The sequence below is a fragment of the Poecilia reticulata genome, chromosome 23 (genome assembly GCF_904066995.2).
Source record: "Poecilia reticulata chromosome 23, P_reticulata-male-v2, whole genome shotgun sequence".
NCBI lineage: Eukaryota > Metazoa > Chordata > Actinopteri > Cyprinodontiformes > Poeciliidae > Poecilia > Poecilia reticulata.
The window spans coordinates 6,989,112-7,004,516 of NC_088852.1; the positions used below are offsets into that span (position 1 = coordinate 6,989,112).

At 36.9% G+C, this 15,405-nt stretch overlaps 1 long non-coding RNA gene across 4 annotated transcripts in view; it reads left to right on the forward strand.

The window, feature by feature from the left end:
- Positions 1 to 15,405, forward strand: part of LOC145550194 (uncharacterized) — a 210,713-nt gene that overhangs the window by 55,196 nt on the left and 140,112 nt on the right. For all 4 annotated transcript variants that reach the window (XR_014086085.1, XR_014086086.1, XR_014086084.1 and 1 more), the window contains exon 4: positions 24 to 78. This is a non-coding gene — a long non-coding RNA (uncharacterized LOC145550194). The remainder of the gene's footprint in view (positions 1 to 23; positions 79 to 15,405) is intronic.

Below are 15,405 nucleotides of genomic sequence, written 5' to 3' on the forward strand. Positions count from 1 at the left end.
CTAATTTCTCTTCTTTCCTGCAGGGAATAAGTCAGATCAGGTTGGAATGTCACATACCCTCTCCAGACCCGGGTTTTGGTAAGTTCAACACAAACGAGCAAATTTAAGCGCATTCACAACAACAGAGAACATTCAGTTCCATTTTTTTCCTTTATGTGAATCTCTGGTGTCTTTTATTGGCTCCAAAGGTCAAGAAGTTAATAGTTTCCAGTGCAGAATAATACAAATGTAAAAACTGCATCAGCATTATGTGTGGTTTTATTTTGTTTTGAGTATTACCAAAGCAAAATATGACTTGGCAGTTTTCATTGTCTTTAAGAAAATAGATTACTTTAAGATGTTTTCAGGGCTATGTTGTGCAACTTAGTGGCCAGAAAAAGAAGGAAAAATACCCATGAGACAGACACGCTCACATTACTGGACTATTGGTGATTAAAACACTCACTTCAATAAAGTCTGAACCCTCATTAGCTTTGGCTATGCCAAGTTCCCAGGCATTTTAATTCACAAACACAATAAAAATACAAAACAAAAACACTTAAATTGATCATCCACGTCCTTTATCTTCCTGGTGTCACCCTCTACCGGATGGCAGGTCAAAAGAGAGCGAGTGTTATTTTAGTCTTTTGCTCTAAGGTCCCCATAACATCAGGATTTCCCTTTTAGAAAAGCTGATATCACCACTGTGTTACTTCAGGCCTTATCAAACTACAATCTATCCAACATCACATCAAAATGTCTTTAAGCCATAGGAAGGATATCGATTTAAATTTGAGTGTTTTTAAAATAACTTTTTTCTATTAAAATCCTGTTTTATTATTCATTGTTTTATTTATTTATTTTTTTACAGACTAAAAATATAACTATATTAACAAATTGAGCCGATTTATTAAAAGTGGAGAAAAACAGTTTAAGCAAAGGGCAAAAGGTGCATCATACAGAATAAATACACTAATAAAATTATGTCTGCAAAACACAAAAACAAGTGAGGAAAACCTAATTTGCAGCCTTGACTGAGGTCATTGCTCATTGACTGGTAGATCAATGTTCTTTACTAGAAAGAATGCAAGAATAGAACCACAAGTAACAATAAATGTAAACTAATACAAGAGGTCGTAGGAGGTTATTGACTGCAGTCGGAGGAATACAGAAAAAGAGCAACAGATGGCCTGCTCTGACCTTTTTGTGAACACAGAGTTCCACACAAGCCGGCAATTACATTATACTGCCGAATGTTTCTTTTTTTTTTTTATGTTTCCCCATTTTTGTTGCGGATTAGTTCATATCCCGTAACATAACCACAAGACAAGATGACCCCAGTTTGCCAAAATTTGAAAAATAAACGTTTTATTGAGTGTAAAAAGTTAACGGGGGAGGTGATGTACTGCTAATGTTCATTGTGGTGGGTCTTAAAGTATTTCTATCGTTTGACTGCGAGTTGCTTAAGAATCTTCTCATGCAAAATTGATCGTCTTGGTGGTTGAATCTCATAACTTATGCTATTTGATGTATTTTCATTCATCTTTAAATATCTCTATTCTTAAAAAATGCTTTGATATTATGACGGAAACAGATTTAGTGCTTCAAGATTTCAACCAAGTTACTTCATCTCCTACATCAGCCATTTATGCTGTCCTTTCTTGTATTAAAAGACCATTACTGAGCACTTTGTGAAATTTTAAGCAGTTTTCTGCAAATGACTTGCGAGAGTCAGAAAATATTACATGAATATGTTGCATTAATACGTTGGGGCCGGTCTTCATTAACAGAATCCTGTTTTATTGTGAGTGAAGTTATTTCAAACATCAACTAATTTCACCAACAGGCACACTGGCATCTTCCCTCACACACGCTTTAAGCCCATCACATTCATCCAAGGCATCACAGTCGCAAGGTAAATGAGAGAGTATGACTTTGGTTTAAAAATGAAGTCAGACTGAAGTGAGTGAAATGAGTTTTTTTATGTTTACATGCGCTCTCTGGGATCTGCAGCTGCATTATTCAGATGTATTTTAATATTCATTACCGTGGGCTCGGAGCAGGCTTCATGTCTGTGGTTAGTGTCTGCACCTTGCGCACTGCATGACAATTAGTGCCTTACATAACCGCTTGCTAGCCACACACCCACGCAAGTGCGCGCACACACACACAAGCAGTTGCACGGACACGCAATTGCACACATTAACATCAAGAAAGAAAAGCCCCAAATGTATACACAGAAAGCCGGTAGAAAACATAAACATCCAAACTGCAAACCCACTTGATGTCTTTGTCTACCTGGTGGGTGTGTGTTAGTAAAAAATTACTTCACACTCTAAGTCATTTGAGCTGTTAAGTACTGCCACGATGCTACCTTTGTGAATTATCACCAGAAACCCACTAATGCAAAAATGAGATGTATACATTTATTGAGATGCCCTTCTTTAAATCACCTTCATGTTGGCTGCTTAGAGCTATGCATCTTTTCTAACAGCAGTAATGCCTTAGATGTGGAGCTTGTACTTTTGAGCTGAAATAATGTAGGTCATTATAAACGGCAATAAAAACTGAGAGCTGTAAATGCAAGGATGGGCCTCTCTCCGCACCCCAGGCCTACCATCAACATATCATCACAATTGCCAGTGTGTAAACTCTCTCTCTCTGTGCGTGTGCGTGTGTGTGTATATATACTGTAGGAATTTACTTTCCTTCCCACTGAGCACTGGCTTGAATCCTGTCTCAATCAGCGTGCCTTGATGAAGATAAAGAATCTGAGCTTGATGATCTGAGACAGAAGAGGAGTGGGTTACTGAGGGTGGGGGGATAAAGAGGAAAGGTGGAGGTAATGAATAGAGGGAAACTGGAAGCAAGTGAAATTAGAGAGGAGAAAAATGTTGAAAAAACAATCAAGTGAATCTGTTCCGTTTACCTGATTGCACACTTATTCGTTGAACTTGTAGCTAGGTTGGTAAAGAAAATCCTCAGGACGAGTTGCATGTCTGACGGAGCTTGAATCAAATGTTCTATATGTAAAAACTTTAATTAAAGGGATAATAAAAATCCTCCTAGAGATGTACATATTCTAATTGCAAGCCTTACTGATTTGAATACTCTGCGAAGAGACTGCTATGCCTTCCTACCAAGGAGATGCAGTAAAAAAGCCTCATTGCTATTTTGGTTAACCAATAAGTTTTCTGAAAATTGGATCCAGGCCAAAGAATTGAATGCGATGAGCGTCACAGCTGAAGCAATCCACAGGCCTTGAATGAACGCATTTATGGGATGGCGAAAGATCAAATCCAATTGCCACTTTTCTTACTTTTAGACAGTCACTTCTTTATGCCAAAGAGGTAGGAGTTTAATGAGGTTTTGGTTGCAGGGTGATTCTGTGTTGCTGAATAAGTTACAGATTGTAGAGGCACTGCTGTGTGTAACGAGAGTTTGGAGAGGCCGCATTTATCTGTGTAGATCCAAACACACACACACACACACACACACACACACACACACCTACACACACACACACACACACACACACACACACACACTCAGAAAATTGAGATTTGTTTGTCATTCAGATATCTTATTTGAGGTAAAGTCTCTCAAGAAATTAAACCGGTTGTATTTCGTCTGTTTTTGGTAAAATGTGAGGACTTGTAGGCATTTAATCTTTGATTTTTTACTGTAGTTATAAGAGAAAGATAAGAGATATATAAGAGATATTTTCTCTAACTCATTGTCCCCCCCCCCTACCCAAAACCAACCAAAATGGATTGTTCCAATCTAAAAGCGCATTGGGACCTCACCCCCGTTATCTGCATCAAGCTAACCATAAAGACTCTGACAATCGACCCATTTCCTTCCATCTCCTTCATTTAATTTCCATGGAGAAAAATCTCTCTCTGCCTTTTGCACCACTATTCCGCCAAGGGCATCGAGTAATAAAACAATTACTTTACATAATCCAATTTGGTTTATGCCAGAATCTGTCCTGAAAACGTATATTGCCATTGGTTTTATAAAACGCAGTACCTTGCAAAAGTATTCTTTTTTTTCCCACAACCATAATCTTCAGTGTGTGGGAGTTCTTTGAGGTTTATATGTTACAATCTGAATAGTGTTAAATGCATTTGTATTCATTCTTAACTCAATACTTTGGCTGATTCAACTACGTCTTGTAGTTGAATTTGGAGCAGCTGGTGGTTCTGCAACCTATTTGCAAAGTAGCTTATATTTTCTGTAGCGTTGCAGGACACAGTCCCTTCATGACTAGGATTGCTCACCCCTACTCTAATGCTTTAGAGAAAATCCTGAAATAAAATTATTACTTAGGGGGCAACAGAGTAAAGAGAGCTGAATAATGAATACCGCAACTTTCTGATTTTTACATAAAAATGTCAAAACAGTGTTTCCTTTCGCAGCTGTGCAGAAACACTTTGAGATGTGAATCCTTTTTTACAAGGCGCAGTACAGCTCGCCTAATTTACTTACTTTGCAGAGCTATCTGTTGTTTCTGGCCTGGCAGAAAAAAACTATTTGAGTCCAAATCAATTTTCCAAATGAAGCAGATCCCGCTCATATTTAGCACACGCATTATCTAATCGCAATTTAATTTCACATGCAGAGACATATCTAAGTGAAATCAGATAGTCTTTTTAAACTCCCTCTCTACCTCAAACATTAGCCATTGGATTCTGAGGCAGGGGGCCGAGTAGACTACTAATGTGCTTGCAATTGAGATCTTAAGTGTCCTTTCACACTCTAATCAAATTGATAAGGTGCTGCTACTGCAAGGGCAATCTCACTGTCCTCTGCTTTGAGAAAACTTCTCGTTGATTCTCCCCCGTTTCTCCAAGTCTCTCCTACAATTCACTTTCATGTGGATTCAATTCGGAGTTGTTTTGAATGCATTCATAGGCAATAGCCTTTGATGCACTCATCAAAGGCTTCAAGTCACTGATGAGTAATAACTTTGAAATATTATGGCAAGTGTAAAAAAATGAAAAAAAAACACTTATGGAATGAAGTTATTAAAAACGGAGTGCTCACTCAATGGGCTCAAAAAATATTTACTCACCCAAACTGTTAATTTTCTGAAATTCTGTGGAGTATTACGATTGATTAAGGGCATGCACATTGTGGATGGGTTCAGGTCTAATTTGAAGCTAAGCCACAGCTAAATGTAGATTTCTATTATTTTTTAACAACCCTGACTTTAGGTTTGATACTATTTTTATTACTTTTATTTTTTTATTGAGCTCAATCCCTTTCCATTTTGCAGGCTCTTTCATTTCTGCACTAGTTTCTATGAAAATATACCTTTTATCCTGAAACATCTAAAGGTCCCAGGATCATCAGTGCCACACTAATGGTTTTAGTCATTTGCACAGATAATGAACAGCATTGGATTCTGTATGAAGTTTCCATACAAAAATAACATTTGCTAATAAGCTGGAATTGCTTGGGTGTTGGGATGCTGCTACAAATTTGCTTCTACCTTGGGAAACTATGAAATGATTTCTACATTTTCTTCTATGTTTCTTTTTAGCACCTGTTTTTTTTTAATTCATAAGAAAAAATAACATTAAATTCTCGTGCCTTAATATTAACATCACTTCTGTACGTGGTTGTTATGCGTTTGTATGCAATGATGGCTGTGCAAGAAGAAATCATGTGTACTGTTATGCAAAATTCCAATTGTAAAAATTTATTATTCTTATCACCTGTCTGGAGTGTCAGTCTATGCTACATGGTAACTTAGTATTTATTCTTTGGAAGATTTTTTTTGTCAAGCTAGGGTCATTGTCCTGTATTACAAGTTGTCCTTGTCAATGTTGTGGAAAATGTTGGATCTAAGTTTCTATTCCACCCCCACTCTCCTTCTCTTTACCTCTCCTCCTCCTACGTAACTGTTTTTCGGGTGTCTTTGTCAGCACTCGCAGATATCTATGTCTCTTTTCTTTTATTCTCTTTTCATTTTTGAATTAATCAGTTTTTGATTGCTCTGTTTAAAGATAAAGCCACCTTTCATTGTTTGAGATCAAAGAGTAAGTGTGCCTATTAGGGGAGAAAATGATCATGATGAGAGTGATATAAAGCATAGAAGGAGTGGTCTGTGGATTCTGATCAATAATCTAAAATGCATGGCTGACACTTTGAGTGAACCGTCACTCTTATTATCCACAGTCACCTTAATAAAGTACATCTTGTAGGCAGTTGGGACTGTTCATTGCTTCTGAAATATACTATTTCAGAAAAACAATCATTTTATTTATCATGACATAAAGATACTAAATGTATAAGGACAATTCGCTGTGGCGATCCCAGAAGGGAAAAGCTGGAAGAGATGATAGAGGTAGCCTCTGCTCAACTTTGTTTCTAATTAATATTTTTCTTCTGTATTTTTGTCATACGTTCAAAATACTAAATAGAAAATGAACCCATTTGCACTCACACTCATTCGTGTAACTGTTCATGCACAGCACTCCAAATAGGTATTCAATTATTATTATATATAAAAAATCCTGTTCCCTTTTTAGCTTGCGGTCAAGATTATCATGGTATGCTGCGTTTCATGCCAGGCTACGGGGCTTTTTAGTAGCCATCTGGATCCATATCAACATGTTTAAACGTGTATGAAGAGACGAACACAAACATGCGAGCGCAAGCCATCACGTGTCTGCCTCATTGGAGTTGACAGAAGTGGTTAGAGCAGTTTACGACACCACAGGGACAAGGTGTTGGAGACTGAGGCTGGTGTGCGAAAAGTGGAGGATGGTAGAACCCCTGCCAGTGAAGATAATCCACCGGTTTTCTCTCAGTGAGGAAAAGTTATGAGCGTGTGAAGAAGATGGAGCCCTGGGGTAGCACACCACTGCTGTGGGTGTCTCTGAATGTCGTCATCCTCTGCAACTCCAAAAAAAATAAAAAAAGAAGCTTATTTCTATCAGAGTGCACTTGACATCATTTAATAACGTTTCTTCATCAGCCTCAGACACAATGTTATTGCATAGTGTCTACAGATCTGTTCTATGGAATGACCATTTATTACAAAGTCCCTGCAGCATATGATCTTTATTTCAAGTTTGAGTATAACAGACAAGCACTGCTGTGGGGTAACAAATTTCAAATTAAACTGCCGGCTTCCATTAAATGCACCATCTTTACTCTTGCCAGAGCCACAGCTAATCATCTTACTGTTGTGTCAACTTCATTCTTTTTACTCAAGTTTTTTTTCTAAATCATAGTGAATAATGGACCCTCTAAATGGGCCTACAAACTAATGACAACTGCAACAGGATAATGGTTATGAAGACTATTTTATACATTATGTTTTTAATGTTTTAAAGGTGAGCTTGTGCATGTGAAACTAATTTATGACGAGTAAAAAAAAAACCCCACAAGGTTTAGGCTCCTCTGATTCAACCAACTATTACTTTTTCCACAAATCACATTTAGGTGTTTACAATCATATGTTTTTTCTCTTAATTTAAATTAATAGTGGTTTTCTTTTTCCTCTAAATCTTTTTTTCAATAAAAGAGCCATCTTGGTTTTCCAAGTCTCAGTATCATGTAATTGCGTTGCTTCCAAAGTGTTTACAGTAAATGTTTCCAATCCCTCTGCTGTATTCTGAGATTATGCAAAGGACCGTACTGAACTAAAACCGTTTAGACAAATTACATCATCGTTTCAGCGTCCCTCCAAATAAATATTGTGTAATTTAACTCTTTTACACAAGTTGCTGCTTTTAAATTCTCCACCAGTCCTGACCAACTGCTCTCTGAAGGGCGTTTACTAGAATACAGACCAAATATTCTTCACTGTTATCCTTAATTTAATTATCCTCTATTACCAACAGCACTAAAAACAATAATCAGTGTTTTAAGCCACATTTACAAAACAAGATGGTGGTTATTAATAAAATCAGATCGTAAATATCAATAACAAAAGATGTTTTAATTAACTCACTTGGAAGAGACAGTCGCAACTACAAAGCGCCAAAGTCAGTGTATGCGGCTCTGATGGGCAAATAAATAAACCAACAAAAAATAAGACTGGTTTAATTGGTTGTTGGTATTAATAAGAACAAACTCAAACAAAGCACCAAAAAATGTATAATTAACTGCTGACATTGTTTGTAGCCCAGAAACCAGTTTGTTCGGGGAAACCGATCATTGTAGCCATACTTACAATAAAGATTCAAGTATAACCTCTTTCATTAGCAATAAATATCTAGATTAGATTACAGTTTAAGCTGTAAGGAGTTACTGTACAGCTTTACTCAAAAAAAATAAAATAAAATTCTACAGTTGGTCTGTAGAAAAATCTAATTTGGTTAGCTAAATTTGATTTTGCTATCTAGACAAAGAGACATTTCTCATTTTAGATTGACAAATTTTTTAAAAATATTTTCTAAATGCCAGAATAATAGGATTTCTTAAATTAATTTAAAAATTCATGGGACGTAGACTTTGTCCCATGTGTTCCAAAAATGTCCCTGCCTGAGACTCTCATGTCTGCCACTTTGGGAGGCGTAGCTCAAGGGTTTTCGTGAACACCGATACTGTATAATCAAAACAAATTGGCAGTACTTTTTTATGGCATTGTACATATATATATCTGCCTATTTATCTTTATTTTATTGCTATGAACTGTGCAACAAGTGCCTCGGACAATTAATTTTTCTCTGCAGATAAAATGAAACACTATCCAGAGGATCCAAAATGTACAATTGGCTTCGGTGAATGACTTAAGTGAAGAGTATTGTTTTCTTCCGTTTCATTACTTGCACGGTCACTCAGAGGCTCTAGCCATATTTGGTGCCCTAGGCAATAATATGGTTTGACAGACCATAATGGTTCAACAGATTATTATTAAAAAATAACCTCAATATACAAGAAGAGCACAGCTGCACCAGGTACCACGTCTAAAAAACACAAACAATCTAAAATAGAGGATGATTTTTAGAACTAAAGATGCAGTCTGGTTTTTTTGTCTACCATCTTTTTTCTGAAGAATATTTAAACAGAGACGAAGAAAATACCATTTATCTACCCTCATCACTTCATTTTGAAAGCTTTGTCCTTGTCCGTTTTAGTCTAGGAAACATTGTTCTCATTTTTCCTCGTTGCAGATTTAGTTAAATGTAAAAGAAACAAACAAAAATTAGCTGACACAAGAAGTAATTTAAGATGATAAAAAGGTAATAAGAGGATGAAAAAGATTGTGGGTCTGACATAGAGAAGATATTTATGAGATTTAAGTAGTTATTTTTCAAATTGGTATGACTTCACCGAGGAAATTTAGTTCAGTTTTCTTCAAGCTTTGCAATTACATGAGCTACAGAAAAGCATTCCAAGCCTTTTTTTTAATTTTATTTATTTATCTGCGTCATTCACTTCTCCATACTTTTCCAAAGAAGCAAACCACCCCATTCACTCGTTTTGGTTATACAGAATTTTTCAGCAGACACGGCAAATGGTGAAAAGACAAAGTTCCAACCACGTGGAGACAAACAGTGTTATATTAGGACCAGAGGGCTTAAGATGCTTGACAGCAACACATAAAAAGTAAAAAAAAATCAAAGACTGCACTTCTTCTGACTTCACTGTGCTTGTCTGTCTGGTTCAGGATTCCTGTGGGAGAAGCTCACTGCTAAAAGTCGCTGTCTTTCAACACACGAGGGGGGTGGCGAGTACGAGTGCGGCCCCTGTGTATGTGATGCTATGTGTGACTCTTTTGTAGTGGCTCTACATCATGATTTTTGACAGTAATGATGTGGGGCCATCACAAATTGACAGACGGAAAAGGGGAGCGTGAGAACAAAAAAAAAAAATGAAAAGGGGGAAGGAAAGAGTCATAAATAAAAATTTGCCACAGCGAATCGATATGGGGCAACAAATGTGTATTGAGAATCTGAAAGCTTTGTTGGTTTGTCTTTTGTTGTACATTTTTGCCTGCAGTTAGCTTATTGGTCTTAGAAATTCTGTATTTTGAATGAATTATGGAAATGATCATAGAAGCGCTGACAATTCACAAGTAATATAGGTTAATTGCAGTGCTTTTTATTTTATTAGTTAAACTGCTAGTACTTGAGATGGATGGACTGAGAGCCAGAAATGTATGCATGTTCTTGGTCCTGCTTTTTTCTTTTGGAAAAGGTTTCTTTTTATGAGGTGCACATGTGTTGTATATGCCAACAAAATAGAAACGCATATATTTATTGCACTTTTGCTACATGCAAATCTATAATGCAGATGCATTATGATGGCGGTTTAGACAGTAAGTTTTCTCTATTTGCATTTTATAGATTGGTTTCTGCTTTGTCTCCTTCCTAGGTATTGCTTTGTCCGTTTACTTCCCCGACCTTCTGATTTTTCACCCGTTATCATCTGACCATGTTTGTGATCCTCGTGGTACTTCCACAAATTCAAGATTTTCCAACCTGTTGTGCATTCTCAAAGTTGTTTTGGAGTGTTTCTCTTTTACTAAACGCTGGTGTCTAAAGTAATTACAATGCTGCTGAAACAAGTAAAGTCCTTGAACTTCTGCCTCTCTCAATGCTCTTCCTTTCCCGTTGCTATGGCGCTGCAGGGTGACGGCACATGAGGTGAGACACCGACTGCTGTGTTGCATTTCACTATGAAAAGGGTTGCTTTTGTTGTTCCTTGACTTTAAAACATATTAATCCCTGCGATTTTCGCATTATGGTTAAAAGTCTATTTTTAGGTAAGATGTACAAGTGTGACTTTATAAACGGTGCAAATCTTTGAACACACCTAGTTATTTATGAATGAAGGGGTTGCTTGTGCCCCTCCTTTTGGATTAGAGACCCCAAATATAATTTCGTACTTTTAAGGATGGTTTTATTTAGACAATACTAAGCTTGAAGCACCAGAATCAAAGTGGGCTGTGTAGCAAAAGTTGTGATACTCTGTGAAATGTTTCCAATTTTGTGACATTACAGCCCCAAGCTTATTTGATTCAATGAAAGAGATCGTTTTTTTTTAAATGGTGGTAAAAGAAAAACCTTTTTGACAAACATTTTTGAAAATAAAATGCATTTTAGCAAATTTAGCATCCGAATCAACCTCAGCAAGTTAAAGCTTTGTAAAATCGTCTTTAATTTCTATTGAAGGTGCATAAGTGGAAGTATTTTTAACAGAATTGCGTTGCAGTTATAGACATTCTTTTGTGCAAAATGGCTTAAACGCTGTCAGATTGGATGGAAAGAATCAGTGATCATCATTTTGGAATAACTACACTATTTTCCACATATTTGGCCACAATGGTTGGCCGCATTAAGCCATCAGGTTCCCCACGTGATCCTGTCCCTCCACAATTTTTTAAAGATATTTTATCTAGCATAGTGCAGCCTGTTCTTGCAATTATAAATAGCAGTCTGTTCTCAGGTGTGGTGCCCTCTAGTTTTAAACATGCAGTAGTGCAGCCACTGCTTAAAAAACCTGGCCTTGATCCTACTGTTCTGGCTAATTATCGGCCTATTTCGAAGCTGCCTTTTCTTTCCAAGGTTTTAGAAAAAATTGTGTACTGTCAGCTGAAACAGTTTTTAGATGACAATGGCATTCTGGAGGTTTTCCAGTCAGGTTTTAAAACTCTTCATAGCACAGAATCTGCTTTAATAAGAGTTTTTAATGACATCCTTCTTGCATGTGATTCTGGTAACCATGTTGTTCTGATTTTACTTGATTTAACTGCTGCCTTTGATACAGTAGACCACAATATTTTAATATCGCGATTACACCACATTGTTGGTATTGATGGCACTGTTCTTAAATGGTTCCAGTCTTACCTAGAGGAGAGAACATTTTCAGTGAAAATTAGTGACTCTGAATCATCTGCTGTTTCAATGACTTATGGTGTCCCGCAGGGCTCAATTCTGGGCCCACTGCTTTTCTCTCTTTATTTATTGCCTCTCGGTTCTATCCTTAGGAAACATGGGATTTCTTTTCATTGTTATGCTGATGATTGTCAGATTTATTTGCCCATGAAGCAGAAGGATGTCCACTCTATCAAACATCTCCTGGCATGTCTTGGTGATATTAAATCTTGGTTGGCCTTGAACTTTTTAAATTGTAATGAAAACAAAACAGAGGTGATTGTGTTTGGACCCAGTGGCTCCTCTGAGTCCTCCTCTGTTGACCTTGGACCTTTGGAGGTATATTTTAAACATGTTATTACGGACCTTGGTTTTAAGGTGGACAGTGATTTTAAATTGGACAGCCAAATCAGAGCCGTGGTTAAGTCCAGCTTTTATCATTTAAGGCGATTGGCATCAGTGAAATCTTTTCTTTCCAGGCAACATTTTGAAACAGTGATCCACGCTTTTATCTCGACTCGACTGGATTACTGTAACGCACTTTATCTGGGAGTCAGTCAGTCGCTGCTCTCACGTCTGCAGCTGGTTCAGAATGCAGCTGCTAGACTTTTGACAGGAACTCGGAAGAGGGAGCATGTGACCCCTGTCCTGGCCTCACTTCACTGGCTGCCTGTATATTTTAGGATTCATTTTAAAATTCTTTTGTTTGTTTTTAAATCACTGCATAATCTTGCCCCGGCTTACCTCTCTGAGCTTCTTCACCCCTACGTACCTTATCGGTCTCTCAGGTCAGCAGATCAGCTGCTCTTGGAGGTACCAAGATCCAGGAGGAAGCTCAGAGGGGACAGGGCTTTCTCTGTCATAGGTCCTAAGTTATGGAATGACTTGCCTTTGCAGGTCAGAGAGGCCCCTTCACTGTCCACTTTTAAAGTTCGTCTTAAAACCCATTTATTTTACTTGGCTTTTAACTCCTGCGGGATCTAGTTTTAGAGTGTATGTTTTTGTTTTTAAACTGTAAGAGTTTTTATTTTTTTTTATTATGCTGTGTTTTAATGTACAGCACTTTGTATCAGCTGTGGTTGTTTTAAAGTGCTTTATAAATAAAGTTGGTATGGTATGGTATGGTACAATTCCCTCAGATATTATTTTATGAAGACGTCTCTCTTACATACTTGTAAAAATAAAACCACAGGGCTTTCTGCGCCACTTCTATATGGAGTGATGACTTTGCAAAGGCAGCAACACTAATGAGCTGACATCAGCAATCCATCAGCATATAGCTACATAAGGGATCTTGTCCTAATACCCATAAGATAAAACACATAGCCATTTACCCGGTGACCTATTTTGACCTAGGAAAATCCCTTTTAATTGCCTACAAAACCAGTGACTTCTCCTATCCTCCAAAGCTGTATATCACTGCCTTCATAGGTATTTGTAGGCTGTAAATGGTGGCGATGAGAAAGATCCTGAACTCTTTTAGCTCTGGGCTGACCTTTCAGTTCTGTAACATCAAGGATCTGTAGCCAAGTTTTTTTGTTTTTTTTTGTTTTTGTTTTTTTATATTGGAGAAACTATCATGAGATGGGGACAAAAATAAAGGGTCTACGAATCTGAGCATACAGCTTTGCTTTCAGGGTTTTGTAGGAAGGAGTGCAACTTCCTGTTTCAAATTGAAAATGCACACAAAGCATTAAACATTACCTTGTAGAAATTTGCTAATCTTTTTCACCTTTCTTGTCTTTTTTTCCTGTTTCTTGCACTCCCAACCCATTATTGTTCATATAATAGTCTAAAGTCAGGAGTGTGTAACACACCATAAAGTTATACTGTAGTTAGAGGTATGTAGAATGTTTGGTAAAAACCATATAGCTTAGAGGTCAAATGGCATTTCTAAAGAAACTTTCAACATTGCATTGCTTTTTGTGTCAAACATATATTTAATAAACACATTCACATATTTAATGCTTTGACTCAAAACGGTATTTAAAGGCTGAACAATATTCATGAAGCGAAAGAAAACATGAAGCGATATCTCTAAATCCCTCAACATGTGTAGAAAAATGTCCAGTACTGTTGGTAGTAGCTACGATAGAAATCGAAGCTCAAAACATTTGAAAGGAAAAGGAAAAGTTTAACTTTAGAGCTTTTTAGAACTTACTTTCTAAAAGAGATGGAAATGATGAACTGTCAAAATGAAATTACATTGTGCTCTTTCAGTAGCAATGATCAATTAGTGCTGCGTTTGATTCCTTTATTAAAACTGAAAGTCTGACTGATTTCAAGCATTTAAACCAAACCTGATGAAAGTTAAGTTGTCAAATTTTGTCGTCTATAAATATTCACTGAAAGACCCAGTGTACAAACAAAGTACTTTCTTAATTTATGCCTTTGGACCTATTTTTCAGTTTTATGAGGTCCTTATGAAGGAATCACATGCTGGTCGTTAATAAACATCAATCTCTGCTTTTCTTCGGTAAAATATATTCATTTCTATGAGTTCATTTAATCAGTTAACTCCAAAAGATAAGAATAAAAATATTTGTCCTTTTCGCGGCCAGTGGAGCTGCTAGAAATGTGTTCATCCTGAGGAATAAGACACTCCTGTGATCCCCTTCAGGCAACAACGTCAATGAGAGTCCATTTAATCACATTGTTTCGCATCGATGTGTGTGCAGACTGTTTGATGTCGGCCCATTTTGATGATGGGTCAAGGGGTTGATGCTGTACAAAGACCTGGCTGTCTCATTTTGGTCAGTGTGGCCCTGTGCGCCTCATGTTTTATTCATGCCAGCGCTTTACCTCTTACTTTTCTCTGTTCAGATTGGAATGATTCCAGCCAATGTGGCTGTATGGCTCATTTGAATACATGTATCATGGTTTGTTGAAACAGATGAGATGAGCATCTTGAGGCTCATTTTCTTGAAACTGCATGGTTTACCCTTTGCAGCAATTCTCTGATCTTTAGTGTAGAGTCCTGATATTTAGTTTTTGAAAAGACACCAATTACAACCAATTTGAAAACTGAACAGCTATGCTTAAAAGAATTAAAATATGTTCGCAGCCCTTCGTCTCCTGAAACGGTCATCAATTATTAGGTAAGTTTTTACTAATCTAAACATTTTAATTTGTTTTTGTGTACTGTATTAACAATTAGCGAGGTTAGGTTTGTCAACACGTTTAACTAGCAGATGATGTCTAAACTTCAGAAGAGTAAAATTAATCCATTTTGCACTAATTTGATAAATCTTTTCTGATTTTGCTCGTTTGCTTTCTTTAGTAATAACTTCCACACTGCAGAGTGTTTTTACAGTTAAAATAATTAAGTCTTGCAGTTTTAGGTTGAAAACAATCTTTTAATTTTACCAACATGTATTTTTGGGGTTTTTTTACGACTAGAAGACGACTCAAACTAGCAATCGCTCTATTCTGCAGACTTAAAATTCTACTTTTTCATTATTTCTTATTGGAACCAAATTCTTTGGTATTCAGCCTTTTGCCCAATTATTGTTGGAGATGGGCACCTGCCACTTGCAAGGATAAGCATGTTAAATCATGAATGGGTGGATGGAAATGACTTCAATTT